Source organism: Eschrichtius robustus, chromosome 12 (assembly GCF_028021215.1).
Source record: "Eschrichtius robustus isolate mEscRob2 chromosome 12, mEscRob2.pri, whole genome shotgun sequence".
NCBI classification, from domain to species: Eukaryota; Metazoa; Chordata; class Mammalia; order Artiodactyla; family Eschrichtiidae; genus Eschrichtius; species Eschrichtius robustus.
In genome coordinates, this window is record NC_090835.1 from 57418877 (window position 1) to 57442458 (window position 23582).

Here is a 23582-nt window from a genome sequence, read left to right on the forward strand (position 1 = left end):
ACGAAGAGTAGCCCCCGCTTGCTGCAACTAGAGAAAGCCCACGTGCAGCAACGAAGACCCAACGCAGCCAAAAATAAATATAAAAAAAATAATAAATTTATTAAAAAAAAGAAAACATACTTATGGTTTAAAAAAATGGCATTTGTGTAGAGATATCTAATAGTATTAGTCACTTCGTAAAGTAATTGATTTTATATAATTTTCAATTTTTATTATAAATTAGGGTGATGTTCATATTTCTGATATTGCTAATAGTTTGTTTTTTTAATTTTTAATTTTTTTAATTTATTGATAATAGTTTGAGTATTTACTCATGTGCTTTGAGTAGTGTTAGAACATAACCCTGTCAGTCACATGTGATAGTGTAAAGTTCCTATTGTACAAATGAGGAAAATGAGTCTCAGGAAGATGAGGCCTCTGTGCACGTTCACTCAGCTGGTGAATCGAGGAATCAGAGTTCACACCCAGGCTGTCTGGCCCTCAAGCTGGTACAGTAAGTGCCCTTAATATCCATCTTAATATTGTGGAAAATGCTCACAAAGCAAACATAGAATACCTTTTATTTTGTGCTCAATCCTGTCTTTTTCTTAATATGAATGGGAATGTTTGTAGTGGATATATGTAGTGGATATAGCCTATGTCTTTCTAAAAGTTAAAAGGTGATGGTTTTCGTTGTTGGTATTTAGCCAGTTTTTTCCCTCTTCCTGCTGAGAGAACTGATTAAAAGTATGTTTTTATTACCTTGGCATATCTGTTGAACTTTTGAGGCTTATGCTATGTAGCCGTAGCACCCTGTATCTTTCTTCCCTGTTATCTACTAAAGTGTACTCAGCTATTGGAAATGTTGACACCTGACTCACAGTCTTCCCGTAGGTTCCCTAGGCTAAGGCCTGTTATTGTCTTAGGTTATTTGAGAGTGCCAGTGGGGTGACCCATATCAGTTTATTGATTTTTCTCATCTGCCAGGGCCCGCCCTTCCATTCTGCAATGCTCATGGCCGTAGGGCCTTAACTTCTGGAGCTCCTCCTGTATAAGTGAATTCCTAAATTTAGATATTTGAGTCTCACCACAAGCTTCTTTTTTTTTTAGCTTTCTTCTCTTACTCTACTAATCCCATAATTCTTATTCTTTGAACTTTGAGGCTCTTGAGTCACATACTACCCCCATCCCCCGCTTTTTTTGGTCCACTGCCTCCACGGCCCTATCCAGTTTAGAATGCACGGCCCATATCCAGCCTCTGTCTTGTTTGAGAGAGAGAATACCATCATGTCTATTAGTATTAAATATGCTGGTAAATCCCTAATTCTTTTTTTTTTTTTTTAAATTAATTAATTAATTAATTAATTTATTTTTAGCTGTGCTGGATCTTCGTTTCTGTGCGAGGGCTTTCTCTAGTTGCGGCGAGCGGGGGCCACTCTTCATTGCGGTGCGCGGGCCTCTCACTGTCGCGGCCTCTCTTGTTGCGGAGCACAGGCTCCAGATGCGCAGGCTCAGTAATTGTGGCTCATGGGCCTAGTTGCTCTGCGACATGTGGGATCTTCCCAGACCAGGGCTCGATCCCGTGTCCCCTGCATTGGCAGGCAGATTCTCAACCACTGCGCCACCAGGGAAGCCCCCTCCCTAATTCTTGATCAATCTAACTGTGCTGAGATTGCTCAACACAAGTGGAAAAATTGTTACGCAGCCTTATAGGTTGGTACCCCTCTCCATTCAGGGTTCTCTCTGGTTCCTCAGAGATAGAAAATACTCCCCTGTCTTTCTAATTCTCTCTTATTCTCTGCAGTGGGTACATTGAACATTCCCTGCTCTCTTCAGACTGTATCCTCTCACCCCTCAATCCTAGGAAATGCTGCTACTTTCTAAACAGAATCAGTAGAAGATGCCAGAAGGGAGCTCCCATCCACTGCTATTTCCACTTGGATAACTCAGCTGAGACTTAACATGTTTTACAACTTATCAAACCTTCCCTTCTTTCTGCATTTCTTATCTCAGTGAATGGGTACCACTTTCTGTTTGGTTACTCAGATTTGAAAATGTGAGCATTATCTATGACTTTTCTCTCCCTCTACCCAAACACCAAATCCAGTGGACTCAGCATCCTAACTGTCTCTAGCTAAGTCTGTTTCTCTCCATATTTCCTTTGACCACCGTATTTGCTATTGTCTGGAATAATGCAGCACCCTTCTAGCTGGCTTCCAGTGTTAAAGAAAAAATATTCTCTTAAGGAAAAAATTATTCAGTGACCCTTGTTAAAGAATGGTAAAGCAGACTTTTTAAGGGAGGCTGTCGTGGTGGGTGTAGGGACTACTGCAGTCGGGGAGAGATATGGGACTCAACTCTTAACAAGGACAAGTGGCCATTTATATCCAAGAAGCAGGGGTAGGGGGCAGTGGATGGAAAATTGCTAAGAGGACACATCAGAGGGAGGCGGGTTCTGGTTAGAACAACTCAGCAGAGTTGCTGAAGGCAGGACAGGGTGATAAGATACCGACGATGAAGGATTTTCGCCAAACTGACTTAGCAAGGTTCTTGCTCACGCTGGATTCTACAGGGACAGAGAGGGAAGCTGGAGGTTGGCTCAGAGGATCCTAGTTAAAGTTTGGCCAAAGGAGAGAGTCTTTATTATAATTCTCTACACTGTTACCTTGCTAGAGAGACCTCCCCTGTTTAAAGCCCATTGCTCTCAGAATGAGTCTGAAACTTACCTAGGTCCTGAAAGGTCCTGCCCATTTTGTCTGCTCCATCTTTTTCTGTCCATAGTCGGTGTATTTTAGTTATTTGAACACAGTAGACTTTTCTCATCTCTGGACCTGGGCATGGTGTATCCCTATTCCTAGTACAGTGCCTGGCACATAGTAGGCACTTGATAAATGTCTGTTAGACGATTACGTGAATAAAGGAGCAAATGAAGAGTGTCTTGTAGTGGAAGGATAGGTATAACAATCTCTGAAATATATAGATGTCCAAATGATTCAGGTAGTTACAAAATATACTTAAAATCTTTTATTCAACTGCAGAATTAGTTGATAATGCAGGGGCGACTTGGCTGTTCAGAATAGTGTATACTGTAATTTCAATTAGATGTAAATTTTGTATAAAATGAATGGAGAACCATTTGCATTGAGGAAGCCTTTGATATAAAAGTTGGTGCTCACTTTCCTTACACTTAGGTTTGCATGCAGTGTCATGGCTTAGTTCTTGGTTGTTTCTTCATCTGTCTCTTAGACTCATGAGGAGGTGACTTAAATTAGTATGAAACCATTATCACAACTGGAAAGGCAGTGAAGCATTTGTCTTCCCTCTGCTAGGAGATTTTTTTTTTAACCTTTCTAAATGTCAGTGCTTTCGAATTAAAACGGATAAAAGCGCTGTATGACTTGCTTCCAACCTATCTAGCATAGAACATTGCATTTTGTATTTATCACTAAGAATCTGTTGCATACATAGAGTCAATACAATTCTGCGTAAAGAAAATTATATTTTCAAGGAGCTTGAAATGAGTTGGGAAATGGTGGAGAATGTGTAGAAAATAAATTCAGTTTTACTTAAATATAAAATCTAAAAGTGACATAGTAGGGCCAGTAAAGATGATCATGTAGTAGGATAGTACTAATACTAAATATTTAATTGAGGGCTTCTTTTGTGCCAGGGACTTTTCTAAGCACATTATATTCATTATCTTGTTTAATTTTTTATCATCTATTAGTTGAAAGTACTGTTGTTATCCATATTCTACAACTGAGGACACTGAGATCCAGTGAGGTTATAGCTTGCCCACCTAGTGAGTAGAAGAGCTAGGATTTGAATTTAGGCTATCTGGATCTAGAACCTATACTCATTAATGTTTTATCTTCAGCCAAAATAAACTAGTTGACAAATTGCATTATGTGTATATTGGTACAGTTTTCAGTAAATTTCATGCTAATAAAATTTGTGGAGATAGTTTTCTGGATTAGGTCATTAATTAAAAGCTGTTTTTCAAACATATGTAAATTAATAACTTAATGACATTTTATGCAATGTTTCATTAATTAAACATGATTTTGCTTTCTGTGTCCTACTTTATTTCTTCCATAGCCACCTATTTTAAGGTTGCTGTCTATTTTCCAAATGATGTAACCATTCCTACATCCACTTTCCATCTTCCAAAAATTCTGTGAAATCTCTGATTTGTTGTAGCTTTTTCTATTGTCTTTATCCTTGTCAGTTTATCCTTTTAAAAATTAATTTACTATCATGTTAGTAATATGGGAAGAAGAGATAAACCCAAACCCAAATCTTTGATTTCTCATGTTATCTTGATGACCTCCAAGTTGTTTTTCTTTACTCCTCTTCCTTCTGTAAGCATAGAATGAGTTACTATTGTAAGGAAGTTATATTTTTATTCACATAAAATGTTTCTCTTGTTAGAGAACAAATATGGGACAATATTGGGAGAATATGAAATAAAATGTCTGACCATAGTGTTTGTTTGAATTGAACTGAATTACTAAAAGTGCTTAAAGTTAGATTATATTCTATTGAGCATGAGGATAATTGCCTGTGAATGAATTTTCATTCAGATTTGGGTAATTTGAAAGGTGAATATTATCTTGACTCTTTTTAAAATTTATTTTTGGCTGCATTGGGTCTTCGTTGTCGCGTGTGCGGGCTTTCTCTAGTTGCAGTGAGCAGGGGCTACTCTTTGTTGCGGTGCACGGGCTTCTCATTGCAGTGGCTTCTCTTGTTGCAGAGCATGGGCTCTAGGCACGCAGGCTTCAGTAGTTATGGCACGCGGGCTCAGTAGTTGTGGCTCTCAGGCTCAATAGTTGTGGCGCACGGGCTTAGTTGCTCCGCGGCATGTGGAATCTTCCTGGACCAGGGCTTGAACCCGTGTCCCCTGCATTGGCAGGCGGATTCTTAACCACTGTGCCACCAGGGAAGTCCCTATCTTGATTCTTTAAAAGTAACTAATATCAAGGAGTAAATGGCAACAGCCATTTGTAATTGGTAAAGACCTGCCAGTTTGCTTGCATAACAATTAAATTTGGCAATATTTTAATCTTAAATTCTTAAATTACTGCTGTTTCAGAAATGACAGCTTTTATCTCAGTAAGTAAAAAACAAATGGAAGGAATTGTGTGAGTGTTCCAGGCAGGGTTCTTTTGGTTGCCTGGTGTCAGAAGTATATTTAAACTTGTAGTCTTTAACTACAAGTTTAAATAAGCGTTAGATACTTATTCTAAGTTTGTAGAGTTTTTGCTGAACAAAAACTTCAAAAAGAGGAAAGAGAACAGAAAACAGCTACCTCTAATCTTTATCTTTCTCGTCTCTGATGTATGGCTTCTTTGTCAGGTACCACTTGAACTCTCTTTTATTTCTTATATCTGCATCTACTTCAATCCCCCCCCCCCCTTTTTTTTTCTGTCAGACTGAGTCTCTAGTCTGCATCCTTCTAAGCAGGGTAGGACTATGAATTTTAATTTAGCAGATTAACCAAAAAACTGAGTTGTGGTGAAATGCACACAGGAACAAGTTACAGTGATTTTCTAGTGTAGTTAGTTGGTCTGGATGAGTCAGTGTAGAGGTGCTCTGCATTTCAAAAACCTGAGGATTCGCTCTGTAAAGTTTTAAAAGTATGCATATAAAAAACATTTCTATCTCGCCTTTAGCTGAAAGTGTTATAGTGAAACTACAGTAGGAATATTTTTTAGAATACAGTTATCCACATGACATCATTTATATGTCTATACACTGAGATCAGGTAGCTTTCAGTGAAACTCTAAATGCAAGTTCAAGATGCATTTCTTAAAAAAAAAAAAGATGCATTTCTTCCTGTAGAGTTCATTGCTAAATGTAGTTTTTATAAAAGGATGGAGGCTTTAGGTTATGTTTGCGTTCATGGTGACTTACGAGGAAGAATCTGGTAAATTTTTTTTCTTCACAGCATTTTAAAGTGCTGGAAGTGAGCACTTTAGCAGCTCCCAGTTATTTCTAAAGCAGTGGTTCTCAATGGGTGTGAGTGTCGGGGTGTATTTTTACTTCTTAAGGGGCATTTGGCAATTCCTGGATATATTTTGTTTGTCACAATTGGGGAGAGAAGCGTTATGTGTGCTACTTGTGTGGAGTAGGTAGAGGCCAGATACACTACTGACCATGCTGCAATGCACAGGACCACCCCACAGTAGAGAAATATCCAGCCCGAAAGCCAACAGTGCTAGAGCTGAGCAGCCCTGTCTGTAGACTCAAGGATCATAGAGCAAAAAGGTCACAAGGTTCAAAATAGAGAAGACAGAGGATTTTTTGGAGTTAGAGAAATCACCCCTCACTGGTTTTGAATGTCTTAGAGGGAGTGAGAGAGGAGTTCACTTCTGCTGAAAGCTAGAGTTTAAATATATCTGAATTCACTATATTAAGCCATATTTTGACTTTGGTAATTGTGTATTTAAACCAGTTTCAGTTGTATTTAAATTCTTACCAATCAGATTATTTTTTAATTTCTTAGATTAATTTTCCTAGCTAATGGTAGCCCAAGATGAGACCTACAAGAATGAAAAATAATTAACATTTAGGAACACTGTAACTAAATTAATATTTTCTCAATGTAAATATAAATTGAGCTACATATTCTTTGTTCCTAACATTTAAATGTGGAGTATTATTAACAAAAATACAGATACACTTTGCCAAGTACACTTGCCATTTTCTGTCATGATGTGTATGTTTCTGGAAAGTTTTTGATAAAACAGACAATTTTTATCCTATGTTAACTATATTTTATCTGTGAATTAGATTCTTCAACTGTTTAATTCTCATGAAATTACAGATATACTTCAAAATATGTTTAAAAACAAAATTCCAAAATGCTGCGGGTATTTGAAACAACGTTAAAAACATGACTGTAATTCTATTTCACTGTAACAATGTTGAGTATTCAGTGGTAGGTATAAATGCCCGTATGAAAAATTTGGCTCTACTACATCCTGAATATCCTGATATATAAACGGAATATTTATTCAATAGTTTTTTACCTTCTTAGTATTTAAGTGTTTTTTGAATGAAATTAAATGTCCAGGTTTTTTAAAAACAACTGTCAGGGAAGTTTTTTCAAACTCAGTTTCTTTGCTCTTCATCATAAACACAGCGTGAGAGAAAAATTCCACATGTCTAATGATGGCCACCAGATGGAGAGCTTATACTACACTGCTGAAGACTAGTGATAGGTGGTGAAAACTGAATTGGTGTGAGCGGTGATATTCAGCAATGGTGAAAGGTGTGGACTGGCAGTGCTACTCTTTGAAACATGTGCTTTAAAATTAGACAGGTTTCCTTTTTTTTTACAGGACCTTTTCTTCTTTTCTTGGCTGCTTGCTTCAAATATCTCTGTGGAAACCAAATTAAAACAATATCTTCACGTATTTATTATAATATTGATGCTGATTTTATTTTGTTAAAGTTTTTGCTTTTTATGGTAGTTACTAGCTGTTACTGAATTTCTAATACATTTAAAGCATTCAAAAATAATTAGGTGAATGTTTTTGTGACTGAATACTTTATATTTTACTTATAATTCCCTAAATAAGGCAGATGAGCAAATAAAATTACACGTAGTATGACTTAGGGGAAGGTATGTGGCCTAGCGGAAAGAGCTTAGGCTGTGAAGTCAGATGGCCCTGGGTTGGAAAATGATCAGCCAGGTTACCTTACAGAGTTTCTTACAGTGAAAATTAAAAATAATGTTTGTAAGTGGCCTTCTGAAAAGTGCATGTCCCTGGAGGCGACGACATGATTTTAAATTCTAGCTTCTCCACGTACAGCTGTGGGGCCTTGGGAAAATTACTTAATTTTAGAGCCTAAATTTATTCTTTTATATGTTTAAGATATAATACCTTATCCTAGAATTGTTTTATCCTTTGTAAAACATAAAAATGTGATCATAGTAAGCGTATAACTCTACAACTTGCTTGTTCCTTACCAATATATTCCTGACATCGCTTGAGTGGGAGCTTGTAGTTCTGTCTCATTCTTTATACTTCATAATATTCCACGGTAACCAGCCATTCCCATATTTATTTACTTTCAGGTTGTTTTCTGTTTTTGCCAGTTTGAACAGTAAACATTCTTGACCGTATATTTATATTTTGGTGTTTTAATTTCTGTGGAGTAGGTATCCAAAAGTGATATTGCTACACAAAGGATATTCTCAAAAATTTAAATGAATTCTTCCTAGCTTACTCTCCAGAAAATTTTGAGCAACTTACATTCCCACTAGAAAGTATGAGAGTGTTTCTGTGTCTCCCTGCCTTTGTTAGCTTTAGATGTTAGACTTTTTTTTTTTTTTTTTGCTGATCTGATGGATAAAATTTGTTGAACCACCAGTGAGAGTATGCATCTTAATATGTGGTTATTTATTGGCCATTTGTATTTTCTCTTAAGGGAATTACTTGGTTCACATTCTTCGTCCATTTTTATATTCCTTTCATTTCCCTTTAAAATCAAGAAGTTTCTCGATTACAAATATTTAATGCCATGTCTGTTATACTGCGTATATTTCCTCGTGTTCTACCTTGTCTCTTTATTGTCTTCTTTGCTTTAGACGAATGTTGGAATTTTTTTTTTGTAGATACTATCTATCTATCTATCTAGATATCTATCTATTTATTGCGACATTGGGTCTTCGTTGCTGCGCGCGGGCTTTTCTCTAGTTGCGGCGAGCGGGGGCTACTCTTCGTTGCGGTGCGCAGGCTTCTCATTGCACTGGCTTCTCTTGTTGTGGAGCACGGGCTCTAGGCACACGGGCTTCCGTAGTTGTGGCATGCGGGCTCAGTAGTTGTGGCTTGCAGCCTCTAGAGTGCAGGCTCAGTAGTTGTGGCGCACGGGCTTAGTTGCTCTGCGGCATGTGGGATCTGCCTGGACCAGGGCTCGAACCCGTGTCGCCTGAATTGGCAGGCGGATTCTTAAGCACTGCGCCACCAGGGAAGTCGAATTTTTTTTTTTTAATAGAGTAAAAAAAATCTATATCAGGCTTTTTCTTTATGACTTCTAGGTTTCTCATCTTGCCGAAGAATACATCCCCACTCCAATAATATAAAGTACTATTCTAAATTTTAAATACTACCCTTCAAATTATCTTTAATCCATTATAATTTATTTTTACCTGTGGTTTGACGTAGACAGCTTCATCAAATTAGAGAGCCAAACGGTCCTTCCTGCAATATATATTTAATCTGTTTCTTCATTCTGTTTTGTCTTGCAAATATTTACTATATTGAATTGTTTCCATTTTGGTACCATATGTTTAGCTTACCATAGTTTTATGGTATATTGGAATATTTATTAGGCATAGTGCCCCCTTATTTTTTTCATGATTTTATTGGGAATTCTAGTTTTTATGGAAACTTCAAAATCATTTAAAAAAGATAAACATAACCCTGTGGGATTCTGATTTACTTTATAATTTCTATATTAATATAGAAAGTTTTATTATTATTTTTCTTGGTATATTTAAAGTCTACCCACCCAGGAGAATAGAGTATCTTTAGATTATTTAGTGTCCTTCAATAAAATTTTATAGTTTTTTTTAGATTAAATTTATTCCTATGTAGTTTATCATTTTGTCGTTATAGGGCAAAAATCCTTATAGGATCTTTTTCTACCTCTATCTCTAGTTTGCTATTGGTAGTTTAAAGAAAAGCTATTGGTGTTTATTTATCTTGTAACTGGCTGCCATCAAATGAATCTTTTCATTTGTGCTAATTGGTGGAATCTTTTGTATTTTAGGTACACAATGATATCATCTGCAAATAAAGATAATTTTGGGTTTTTAAAATTCTGTTTGTTACATTAGCTACAGCATACAAATTGATGGATTATCCTAGAGATAGTGGAGACTTATGACTCATGTGAAGAGTGAACTCTTTAGTATTTTGCACTTTAATATGTTTGCTTTTGGTAACTGGTCAATAATCTCATCATTTTTAGGCAGGTTCTTTTTATTCCCATTATACTTAAAGTCACAAGGAAAGGGACCTACTTGACTTTAATGTTTGAAAGGGTCTCTTTTTCTGTTGGTCCAGTCATTAATCTTGATTCTGAATGAGATAGTATTTAAGTAATCCTAATATTCCCAATTATTATTATTATTATTATTATTATTATTGTTATTTTTAGTTGGGACTTCAATATAATACATTTTTGGGGGAAACAATTCAGTCCATAACAGGCAGGGAATGTAAAACAAACAAAAGCAATTATAAAAGTTCCTGGAAATATGAGAGGCTGAGCAAGAGAATGTGTTCATAACTCCAACTTGATAATAGTCTCTGTCCTCTTCCTCCAGGGTTACTATCGAGAAAGACTTGTGCCAGCGTATGTTCTCTCTTCCTCCACTTCCTTCCATAACATTCGTTTTTAAACCCGCAGTTCCCTGAGAATTTACAGTTATTACCTAAGATACTGCACTTGTCACTCAGGGCCTGCTCAGTTTAAAGGCTCATATCTCTTTTTCATTCTAGCAAATTCTCATAGTTTATTTTAAGTTATAATTTCCTTTAATCCATTTTCTGTTTACCCTTTTTAGCTCTCATATTATTTGGAAGTTGAACCTTGTGAATTGGTTGACTGTTTATCTCTTTTATCTTTAATGTTTTCCAACTCTTCTTTTTATTACACTGTTTGAGATATTTTATCTTCGAAGCCTTAGCCCTTTTATACATTGAAAGTCTTATTTTTAATTTTCCAAAGTTCTTTCTTGTTCTGTTTCTTGGTGATAATGTAATTATTTATTTTAGTTTTTTTTTAATTCAAGTAAAACATACATTAACATGTACAAATAGTAAATGTGGCCAATTATCAGAAAGCAAACAAATCCATGTAACTATCACTTTAGAAAAGAAATAGTAGAACATTGCTAGCATTCCAGAAAGACCCTCTTCAGTATCTTCCGCATCATTGCTTCCTCCCTCCTGCTGTAACAGTATCCTGACTAGAAACATAACAGAATAGTTTTATATGTTTGGCTTTTTTCTCTCAAGATTATGTTTGTGAGATTTATCCATGTTCTTGCCTGTAGCAGTGGTTTGCTTAGTTTCACTGTTTCATGGAATTACATTGTATGAATATACCACAATCTATTTGTATTCTTGTTTTTGGATATGTGGATCATTTCCAGTTTCATATTACTATGGATAATGCTGCTATGGACATTCTTTTACATGTCTTTTTGGTGCATGTATGTATACATTTGTGTTGGATGTGTTAGCGTGGGTTTTCCCAGAAGTAGATTTTGAGACAAGGGCTCTGCAGGTAATTTATTTGTGAAGTGAGATCAAGAAGCAAGAGTGAGGGACAGGGAATTAAAGAGATGCGAGGAAGCCTCTGCGAGCATAAGTGAGAGACTGGCCATTGCAGTGAGTGGCTGGCCTTCAGTCCTGCAGGCCCTCAGAGGACCCTTGGGTACTGCATCTCAGACCTGTCTGCCTGAGGGATGGAGGAGGCATGCAAAGCATTTATCAGCTTCCCAAACCCCACTGGTTAGGGGTGGCCACCAGGGCATTACTGCTCCATGTACTTCTGGGTAGTGCATGCATATGTGCCTTCAAATGCTTTTGAACACAGGTTTTAAAATTTTAGAATTAGCTAGAGGACACAGCTTAGAAGGCTTCATTATAAATATGGAGCAGAATGTAAGTGTTATCAATCTTGATATAAAAATAAAAATCTAATTAAAACCGAGATGTGGAAGGGAGATTGTAAGTGAAAAAGGTACATGTGGGTGAAAAAAAATCTAATTTTTCTTTTCGTAGAGTAAACAGATATCGTCTCAAATGGTACATTATTTAAAATTATGATGGCAAACAAGAACAATTATAAGGCAGAAACAGAAAGTAGTTATATCTGGTGAGTGGAAGTGGGATGGGAGGAATGCTTATTTGGGAACACTTCTGTAAGACTTGAATTTTTCTCCCATACACAGGTTAATTTAATAAATTACATTAAAATGTAGTTTCCATATACTGATACAGAAAAAACTTAAGGATTTTTAAGTGGAAAAAAGTAAGTTATGTATACAACAGTGAGTTGTATGTAGCTACCTTTTTTGGTAAGTGTATATATACTTATATTTGTGTTATAAAAATGGAGAAAAGGTTGAAAATCAGGCAGAGAAACCAAGGGAACAAGTGAGACTTTTTTGATTCGTGTAAACATATTTATTGCTGAGTGAAATAAGCCAGATACAGAATGACAAATCCTGTATGATTTCACTTTTACGTGGAATCTAAAATAGTCAAAATCATGGAAACAGAGAGTAGAATGGTGGTTGCCAGGGACTAGGAGGTGGGGAAAATGAAGAGGTGATGGTCAAAGGGTACAGAGTTTCAGTTAAGCAAGATAAGTAATATGTACAGCATAGTGCCTATAGCTAACAGTACCACATTGTATACTTAACATTTTTTAAGAGTAGATCTTACAAGTTAAGTGTTCTTAACACGCACATGAACAGGCACACACACACAAATGATAATGATAATATGGGGCTGGGAGGAAACTTTGAGAGGTGACAGATATGTCTGTGGCCTTGAAGGTGGTGATGGCTTCATGAGTGTATACTTACCCCCAAACTCATCGAGTTGTATGTATTAAATATGTATAGCTTTTTTACATGTCAGTCATAGCTCAATAGATTGGTTTAAAAGGATTAAGTATTGCTATAAAATAAAACTGAAAAGAAATCTTTAAAGGACTAGCCAGATTAAAATTCCTGAGTTTATACGTTGACTTAATATCTTTATTTTTCAAGAAAGTAGTAGACTAAAACTGACTTTACCTTTCTATTTAACCTGTAAAACTTGATTTCAAATTTTTTATTTGAATATTGGTTTAGTAGTGCCCAGGATAGTGTCATAACAGGTAACATATTGGAGAAATGGATCTTCTGTATTTTGATAAATAACATTTTGTTTTGCAATTTGGGAAATTAAAAATTTGTATGCACCTAATTCCTCCTTTTCCCCTGAGGCCTCTTAAGCTTCTTCTTTTTCTCTCCCTCCCTTCCTTCTACCTAAGTCCCTATGCTGAGGGCTCTTGTAATCCAGTGGGCATGAGACATGTGCCACACCAGAAGATTAAGCTCTTAAATACCAGTGGCGAGGGCCAAGATTTTCCACAGTAGGTAAATTTCAAGAGGTCATTGCGGAAATTGGTGTTGAACCTAATTGTTTGTAGATGTTCTTTACTCCAGGATTGATGTATTGAGGATTTTAAAAATCAGTGAATAACACACTTAATTTGTATTTGTTTCTTCAGATTTATGTTCATTTGCCAAGTGTAAATCATAGAAAGGTTGAAGTTTTTAAAAATTTTAAAAATTTTATTGTAGCTGTTGATGCCATTGGGGTCTCCAGTTCTTAGAGAAGTTTACTAAAACCAAAACTGTACTTGAAGGCTGTGTCATGTCTTTTGCCTGGTATCTACTGTCTCATATAGATCATGGAAGATTAAAATAAAGTTTTTTTTTGTTTGATATATATTATTTCAATTTAAACTTCTTATTTTGTTATTTGGTGCATGTTGTCAGTAAATTCTACAGGATTAGCTGGTAGTAAGGCTTTACTTTTGAGATATAGATATTTCTATAGAAATTACCATTTGTTTGCTTTGTTTATCAGGAAGCAAGTCTGTCTATTCACAGAACATATTTCTAATTTAATTTAGATTACATTTTATTTGAATTCAGTAAACATTTTATTTTATTCATCTGTGTTCAGTTAGAATTTTGTTTTATTCAACTATTATCAAAATTTTTTTCTTAAATTTTATTATATGTAGTTGGAGTAGAAGAAAAGTATGAATTGAGAAGGACTAGGTTTGAATCCTAAATCCACTGCCTACTAGCTCTGGAACTTTGGAGAAGGGACTTCACTTCTCTGAGCTTTAGTCAGAGCTGAGAGGAGTAAATGAAATATCTGAATGTGCTGTATAATATATATGATAAGGTTTAGCATAGTTTTAGCACATAATAGGTATAATAAATATGTTTTATCATTTTCTAGAAGCCAGAATAACAAGATAATACTTTTTAATCTTCTCTGCTTCTATACACATTAAAATATTCATTGAACAAACAGCATCACAGAGAAAATAAAAAGAATATTCACCTACAATTCTTTAGTTCTGTATTTTAAACCTGAATTTTTTAATAGTTCTCAAAGTGCTATTCAGGGACCCCTGCCAGTCCCTGAAATCCTTTCAGAGGATCTGCAAGATCAGAATTACTTTCATAATAATACTGGGACACTACTTGCCTTTTTCCCCCGGGTTGAAGTTTGTGCGGATGGTGCGGGAGCAGTGCTGGGTGAGACTCAGGGAGGCACCAGGCAGCACCACCAGGCACTCTCCGTTTAAAAGCAAAACAAAACTGTTCACTGAAGAAAAGAACGTCCTTGATGAAACAGTAAAAACTTAATTATTTTGTTAAATCCGAGCCTTTGAGTACACGTTGCTTTAACATTCCAAATGACAGAATAGGAAGCATGCATAGAAATACATCTGTATACTGAGGTACAGTGGGTTGCTTGGAGAAAAAGCTCTGGTGTGATTGCTTGAATTGTGAGCTCCTCTAGCTGCTTTTTTTCTCAGGATGCCATTTTTACTTGAAAGAACGGACAAACTAACTGTGGTTATTCAGACTTGACATTTGACAGATATTTCCTCAGAAAGAAATGAAGTGAGCCTGTCACTTCAAGAAAAACAACTCATGGTACTTGCTACTAATGATAATGAGTCTAGCTTTCATAAAACAAAATTATAATTTTGAAAAACGTGTCTGTTCTCAACACTTAAAACTTACGAGATTATTGATAATATTATCAAATGTGATTTTTTAAAATATTGTGTAATGAAGTGTGAAATTTTACAAATGGATGAGAGATCCATTCGAAGTATATGACAGACCAATGGATTTTAATGTAGCAGTATGTAAAACATTCACTTGAAATGGTTTCAGATTCCACCTTACAATCTAACCTTTAAGAATGACTACTTGTTGAGTTTGGTGACACATCAGAGAGGAATATCCAGTCACCTGAAAAGAGTATTAGAACATTTCTCCCTTTTCCAATAGAGTATTTGTCTGAACTTGGATTTTTTTCATATATTTCAACCAAATAACAAATCATATGAGATGGATTACAGAAGTAGATATGAGAATCCAGTCATCTTCTCTTAAGTCAGATATTAAGAGATTTGAAAAAATGTAAAAGCTATTCTCACTAAATCTTGTTTTGTTTTTGAAAATTTGTTTTTAACTAAAATGTTATTTATGTTAACATGTAATGGCTTTATTTTTAAAAATGAATTTAAATAAATATTTTAAAGTTTTCTTAGTGTTACTTCCAATATGGTTAGTATAGATGGTAAACTTTATAAACAAAGGCCCTTTGAGGTCTTCAGTAGTCTTTAAGGGTGGAAAGAGATCTTGAGTCTGAAGGTTAGAGGGGTGCTGCTTATTCCCGTTTTCCCTTTTAGCTGTTATCCATATGAATACTTAATTTGGGAGTAAAATGATAATTAAAGCCACAATATGATTTATTAATCCTGTTATTAGTATATGGTTACAATAAGTTGGTATAAATATAGTAATGATAAAAAGGCAAAACTCTCTTCAGGCGAAAATATATTTGGATCTTTCCTGAATTTAAATGAAATTAAGAGCTAGATTTAACTATGTTGTTGAAAATTTATTCTCTAAAAAAAAAAAAAAACACACACCCATTACATATATCCTTAGTGTATGCTTTCTTTTGAACTAATTGTTATAGAAAGGTTTCGGTTGAAAACTGGTTGCTACATTCCTCTTTTGGTATTTTCAGTTATAACTAAATGTGTGTATTACTTGTCAGATCTCTTATGCTCTGACCCTGCGTAAGTGGTAGTTATTAGCTTGGAAGATGAGGTAACTTAGAGGACCCTGATTGGTTGTACCATGAAAGCAACTTAGAGGGTTCATCTGTGCAAAGCACAGTGACCTAAATCAGCTATGTCCTCCCTGACCCTGGACTCTGCAAGGGACTTACTGCACTACACTATCAAAAACAAGGCATTTATATACCGCTATGGAAAGATTTCGGCTGGAGAAGAAGTCACCTGTATGTACCTAGTTATGATCTTGTGTTTTATTTACGAACAAGTTTGAATCTTTCAGAGTTTAATAGTGAAGCTTGAAGAAATGTCAGGCTTATTAGCACTGGCTTAGAATAGTATCATCCTCTGTGTCCTTGGCCGTGGAAGTCATCCGCTGAAAGGAGTAAATCCTTGTGTGATATTAACAATGTTTGTAGCATTTTTATTATTCTATAGAATGCGTCTTTTGATTAGTTAGTATTACTTGAATGAGGCTTTAAGCAGTTTTATATGGCTAAGATATTAGGAAAGAAATTACTGTGTCTTAATGGTTAAATATGTTTTGAAGCTAAACTGAAGTATTTGATAACTGTGAAATTACATGGTTAATAATCATAATTTATGGGAGGTGTTACTTTTGGGCTATAGCCATATGTCTCATAATGAAGAAATTACTTTGTGATAGGGATCTTCTGATGCTGTTTTAATAATGGATTTTGTAAACCTCAGGTGTCAGAAGAGGATAATAGCCTAGGTTTATGACTATATTGTTAAATAATCTTTTAACACTACCTTCCCCCTAATATTATGCCTTTGGCATGTTAAAGTCTTATTTTTGATCATTTGACCAAGACAGTACAAATTGTGAATTTTGTCTTTTCAGGCAGGATAAATGACTATGAGAGATATTGGTAAGACCTGTTTGATACAAAACTTAGATTTGTTTGATTTTGCTGGGAATTCCTACTAGTGAATTGAATTTTGATTTTTATCATGTGTTGATGCTGGGCTTTTTTGTTTATAAACTGATTGATTAAATTCCAAACTATTGAGTACCTATCTATGTTTGAGCTTTGACTGTGTTCATAAGGAGGCCATAAGTGTATCCAATATAAATTTTTTAGCCCAGTGTCTTGTCCTTTGGAATAGACACAACAGTCAATGAGTATTTAACCAAGGCCCAGGCCCTGCTTGATGCTGAGGAGACAGTGGTGAGCAAAATGGACATGATTCCCTTCTTCTTGGAGCTTATTGTTCAGGCTGGGAAACAGTTAAGCAGCTAGTTACATAAATACGTAATTACAAGTTTTAATAAAAACTATAAAGAAAAAGTACTGTGTATTCCCAGCCTGTATTACAGTGACCTTGGTCTCTTGTCTCCTGGATAAAGAACAAGTCCCTTAAGCTCTGTTTGGGGTGTGTGTGTGTGTGTGTGTGTGTGTGTGTGTGTGTGTGTGTGTAAAATGAGAAGATGGAACTGGAAAAGTAAAACCCATCCATACCTATGAGTCTGTGAGACCTCATTTATTCATCAGGAGTAGAGAAGATAATTCATTTATGCCTTGATTTCTTATCATGGGGAGCCCCACCTTAGCTGTAAATTAACTGATAAGCTGGCCATTTGATTATATTACAGTTTTTTATTCACTGATGTATCCTCAGTATCTGGAATGATGCTCAACACATAGTGTACATTCAGTAGATATTTGTTGAATGAATGGATGAGTCCAAACTCCTAGTCTTTATTTAAGGAAATGAGACTTTTTTTTATGGTCCATCAGATTCATGCAGTCAGGGGTATTAACCAGGGAAAGAATAGGCAAATAGACCATATTGCTGAGGGATTTCCTGGTTTTTTCTTGTTGATTTTTGGTAAAAAAAAATCTTGGAATTCTAAAAATACCTAGCTAACGCTAACCCCTGCTGACTGACATTGGGGAATTTTGACAGAATACCTGCTAGACCTTCTGCTACAAAACATCTACTGGATCTTTGTGTATGTGTGTTTTTCCTTTTGTGCAGAATGCCTGTGCTTTTCTATACATTTTAGTTACTGATAAAGTTGAGATAGTTTTTTAAAAAGCCCATTTCAGAAATAGATTTTATTATTATCCTCATTTCTGTTGATCAATTTATATATACTCGATAACCTAAAGTAAGTGATTCCTATGTGTTTTTTGGTGTGTGTGCTGAATTAGAACTTGGAATGAATGTAAATATCTCCTCATAGCAAGAGTGCCATAAATATTTGTGATTTATAATTTCAGATAGACCCTAATGAGGCTTTCCATTTGTCCATGACTCTTGTGCTTTGTAATAAAGTTTCTGACAAGTGTTTCACTAATAATCTTCTTTATTATTGGAATCTGTCACTTGTGAGTTTTTACACCTCACACCTCTTTGAGTTCTCTTGCTCTTATATTCTTTGACCTCTTCACTTTTTCCCTTTGTAACTTTTTCTTAGAACTCAGATTTTCTTTAGTGTTAATCATGGTGTGTATTTAAAATAAAAATTTCTGAAACTTTGTGTTCCAGTATCTGAATCTATCCAGTTCCTCCGCTGTCTGGTGACAAAGCATTTTTCCCAGGGCTTTAAATTTTTTTCTGTCGGAATCACATGATCGCCTGAGTTTAAAATTTGTGATTTTAAATTGCTTTAATTTTCCATATACCTTTTACATCTCTTCCACCTATTTTAGAGTAATGAATCAATCAAAAAATGCCAAGTGAATTCTTTAGAAACTATGAATATCATTCTTTGGCTTTTTATTTTGTGAAACAGTATTCACTGATGATTTCTCCCTTTACCTGGATTAGGAAAGATTATTTGCTTACCCTTAAGCGTTTTGCCCATAAATTTAAAGTTTTTTTAATATTAAGTTCAACTCTTGGTAGTAGGTGGGATAAGGTTGGGAATTGGCAGTATTTGGAAGAAACTTGTATTTTGTGGGACAACATTACTATTTATATATACTTTGATAGGTTGCCCTAGGAATCTTGGGGAAAATATCTGACATACAAATCAACTTTTAGAGCACTAAATAGATTTAGGGTTGCTTGTAATACAGTGAAAGTATATAGTAACTTTACAGTGTTTTCTTGTGAATTGGAATGTATATTTCATTTTCTGAAGGATTAAAACAATGTGAATGAAGTGAGAGTAGGCCCTATAAGGCCTCCTAAAATGGTTAAGGGCAGGAAGCAGCCTCTCTTGAAGAGCAATTTAAATATATATGGCTTAAGTCTGTAACATAACCAAGGACATGGTGTGCAAACTGGCGTGCAACAGAATCACACAGAGGTTATTGAAAATATGGATGCTTGGGCTCCACCTAAACTACTGGGTCAGCATCTCCAGCACTGGGCACAGGAAACTGAATTTTAACAAACTCCCTAGGTGTGTCTGAATTTATAATATATCATAAAATCTGAAAATCTCTTAAAGTAATACAGTTCTAGATCCTTATGAGAGTTAGTTGCCTTCTCTTGGCATTTCATCCTAGATGCTTAGGAACGCATTTCCTATGAATAATTCTCCTATACAACCACAATACTATTTCAGGATATATTTTGAATCTTCATATCAGTTTTAATTAGGAAATTAATAGGTATTTGTTTCTGTAATTGTTAAGACTTTGCTGATTAATCTAGTTTTAAAGCTGAATGGTAGATGAGAAAGCATTTTTAGTCTCCTTATTTAGATTCAGTAAAATGTGGGCCTCTTCTGTGCACAGCTGTGCTTGTGCCCTTGTGCTTGGCACACACACATGGCACCTCGCCTCACAGCTCTTTCAAGGGCAAGTAACACTTGTAGATGAGGACCAAGTAGATAGGTGACAAGGCTTTCAAAAGATTTTATACTTAAGTCTACCTCTGTGTTCACATGGTTAAAATAAATCAAAGCAATATAAGAAAAACAGTAAATACAGAAGTCAGAGGTAACCAGTTATACTGTTTGCTTGTATGTCCTTTCAGTTTCAGTGTTCATTGTGTAAATGCAGATACTCCTCTTCTGGGGACTTTCTTATACAGAAAGTAGTATGCTGTACATGTGGTTCTCTATCTACCTTGTGTGTATTTCATTTTATAATAGGTCTTAAATATTTTTCATGTCAGTACATAGCATCTTAATTTTTTTTAGTAGCTTGCTATTCCATCAAGTACATTGCCATTCCTCTTTAAGGGCCCCTGGGGATGGTTTCCAGTCTTTTCCAGTTACAAGCTGCAGTAAATAACCTTGCACATTTGTTATTTCATATACAGAGAATTTAAATTTTCTTAGTGATCTTATATGGATAATTCTTAAATCTGTTGTCTTCTGTGTTATAGAGCAGTTGTATTCTGAATAGTTACCTTATTTTATAAATAAAAAATTGAAACCAAGGCAAAATAATTTTCTTAAGATTACAGTGAGTCAATCTTGCATTGGTATACTTAGGGTACCTTTTTATTCTTCCGTGTACTTGAGTTTTCCCAGTGCCTTGGCTTTATTTCATTTTAGGTAGGCTTTATAAGGACTGGCTTGTGTGGCTTACTCATCTGAGGTTAAGAACGAAAACATTTTGATGTCAGGGGTGGCTCTTTGCTTTTGCTATTTTTAGTTTTCCACTATATTCTTGGAGTTAAAAAATGAAGAAGAGTTTTTTTCTAGATGCAGATTTAAAAGTAACTGACATATTAAATTGAAACTTGAATTTATTCTTTTTAAAAATTACCAAAATTACATGTTTATTGTTCACAGAAAATTAAACACTACAGGGTTGTCTGTTTCTGCTTCCCCAGCCATCCGTGTGACACAGTGTCAGTGGTTTGATGTTTAACCTTTTAAATATTTACATGTATTTTTTACATCTATTTCAAAAAAGAACTCAAAATTGTATTTTATATAGTGTTTTAACTAGATCTATATTTAGAAATATGGCTTAAAGCTTATCCTAAGATGATAGAATTTAAAATGCAGTGTTTTTTCAGAAATGTATTTCTACCTTGAAACATCAATCCCTTCGTTCTGAGGGATATATTTATCCCTCAGAAAATATATATATTTTCAATATATAGCCATATGCACCTGCATATTTTGTTGAATTACTTGTAATATGTTGAGATGTGCAACGTGTGTGCCACTTAATATTTGCCTTTATAGCAAACTGCCTTTCTGATTCATGTTTCACAGTTGTTGAAAAGTAGATAATGTTTTTAAGGGAAGGGAGAAATGCAGATACCCCCTCCCTGTTTTGTTTTGTTTTGTTTTTAACAGTGTTGTGTTGTAAATTTTCCAGACTTCCAAAATTTTCACTTTAGTTTTTTCTACAAGTTACGCATGAAAGCATTCTCATTGAAAACCCAAACATTAACAATAAAATTATATATTCACTTGGCTTTGAGTCACTTCCTCCAGGCTTCACAGAGGGTATCTAAGGAGAGCAAGGTGAGTGGACCATGAGAAGGTGAATAGATGCACATCCTCTTTTTTACATGCCCCTTTTGGCACACGTGGCAGTATTTTTCTGTGATAGATGTTTACAGGTCAAAGAGTATGTGTATTTTAAATAAATATTGTGAGCTTGCCCAACTTCATCTGTTTCATAGTGTTAGCTGATTAGTGTTAGTACATCTAAACCTGTAAGTACATCTGCATAGAAATAAAAGAGGTTTTTTTGTTTGTTTGTTAAGGATGAGAGATAAGTATATTGTTTTGCTTCCTTGGCAGTTGTTCTGGTGAAATGAAAGTTTGGAATGGGAGCAGTTAATCCCTTTTAGAATACACAGTGTGCTACCTCTTGGATCATACAACATCTGTGTCTTTTGTTTGAGAGGCAGCTTCTTTTTTGTACCTACCTGTGCATGCTTAGTGACTAAATAGCATGACATCATTGGAGGAATGGTTTTAGAGTGTGGCATGCTTAATGGATGGTAATGATTAGTTCTTCATTCTTGTACGTGTGTGTGTGTGTGTGTGTGTGTGTGTGTGTGTGTGTGTGTTTCCTACTTTAGCCTTTCCTCCTTATTAAGGGAGTGCGACTGCTGTGAGGCAGGTTACCACACATACAGCTGTCTCTTCTTTCTTAGTCTACTATATGAAGATGTATAATGGTCTACACAGCCTGTTTCCAAGTCCTTTAGATATAAAGCCTTAGCAAGTCATTTAACTTCTGAGTTTCCTGTATTAAGTTGAATCCCAGTTCTTTAGAGTCATATACAAGTACCTCTTGATATCCAGGTCTATTTGATTCTACAGTTTGGATATCTAGCCTTCCTTCAGAAAGTAAGTTTGGATATTGAGATCTGCATTTTCTTAATATACTGTGTCTGTTTCTGAGTTTGGGGTAGCAAATAGTGAGGGTTTGGATAGTAGGGAATATATTTGAAAATTTAATCAAATTGATTCAGTTCCTGAGTTTTAAGATATTAGAATTAAGACACTGAGAGTTTGGATAGCAAGGAATAATTGTATATGAATTTATTTTGTATGCACTGAAAAAAAAAAACCTATACCCAAAAGTAAGATATTTTAAGGTCAAGAGTTGGAGGAGACCTTAAACGATCATTTTACCCAACCTCCTATTTGATCCTTTCTAAAACAAACTGGCCCTCCAGTTGATGCTTGGACATGGAAAGTGGTGAGAAGCTGACTATGTTATATGTCCTTCTGGTTTATTGTTTTAAGTGGAGAGGAAGTGCTAGGCAGTGAGCAAACACGGAGACCATGGGGGAAAATGACTGTCATCTGATGGATAAAATAACTTCCTTCTAGAAAATTGATAGTGGAGTACTATAAAGTTATCAATTGAAGCATAAGGACCTTCAAAGAGAACAAATTAGATTAGTTCTTTTCCTTCTTGAAAGATGCTGGGGTTTTTCTCCTCTTCTCCTTTGGGAGGTTTGTAGTACTTTGCTTCTGTCTGAGCAGGAATATCATCCATTTCCAGTTGCCCATTTTTGCCTGCCCTGAATGACTGGTTGGGTCATCTACCTCATCATCAAGCCCTGGCTCCTTTCTGCTCATTTCTGTGTTTTTTTAGCCTCTTCCTGGGCCATCCTTTTCCTTCCGTTCATCTCTTGCTTTGATCCTTTGACAGAGGCATTGTGGGACAGGATTTCTCCAGTAAGAATGCCTTGCCAAATGAGGTTCCATATTCTGGGTTCCTCTGTACTGCACACATGCACACTCCACGAACTGATCCATGTCACTCTTGAAGTTCAGATAGGCCTTTGTCACATCAGTCAGCTCTTCCTCAGAACCTTTGTCTGTCTTTTCAGAACCTTGAGTGTCCTCCTCCAGTGTGTGTCCCAGTCCCAGGTTTGGTTGAGTACAGTGGAGTCCTTATCCACTGTCCCCTGCTCGTTGTACTCTGCTCTCTGGTCTTTGTCACTTAAGATGGAACAGACTTCCCTGAGGAACTGGAAGTGGTGGGTGCTGTCCTCCTCGTCACTCTTGCCCACTGAGTCTGGGTGCACCTGTAGGGCCATGGTGGCTCTGCTCACCTCATGGTGGCTCTGCTGGCCACTCCCGTCAGCAGTGAAGGTCTGTGAGGCTGCAGAGCCCTGCTGAGCATGGGTCCAGCGTGAGCCACAGCTCACATAAGACCTCTGAAGGGAAGGGGCTTCGTCCATCTGTCTCAGTCAGTGACGCAGAACCTTGTACATACTAAATTCATAATAAGTAGTTAATGAGGATTATATAATGTTCTTTTGAAAGTTAA

The 23582-nt window shown here is 35.8% G+C and overlaps 1 protein-coding gene and 1 pseudogene across 7 annotated transcripts in view; one reads left to right on the top strand and one right to left on the bottom strand.

Moving 5' to 3' along the window:
- Nucleotides 1–23582, top strand: part of SLC4A7 (solute carrier family 4 member 7) — a 115511-nt gene that overhangs the window by 17432 nt on the left and 74497 nt on the right. The window lies entirely within an intron of this gene.
- Nucleotides 22698–23493, bottom strand: LOC137773256 (dnaJ homolog subfamily C member 9 pseudogene; annotated as a pseudogene).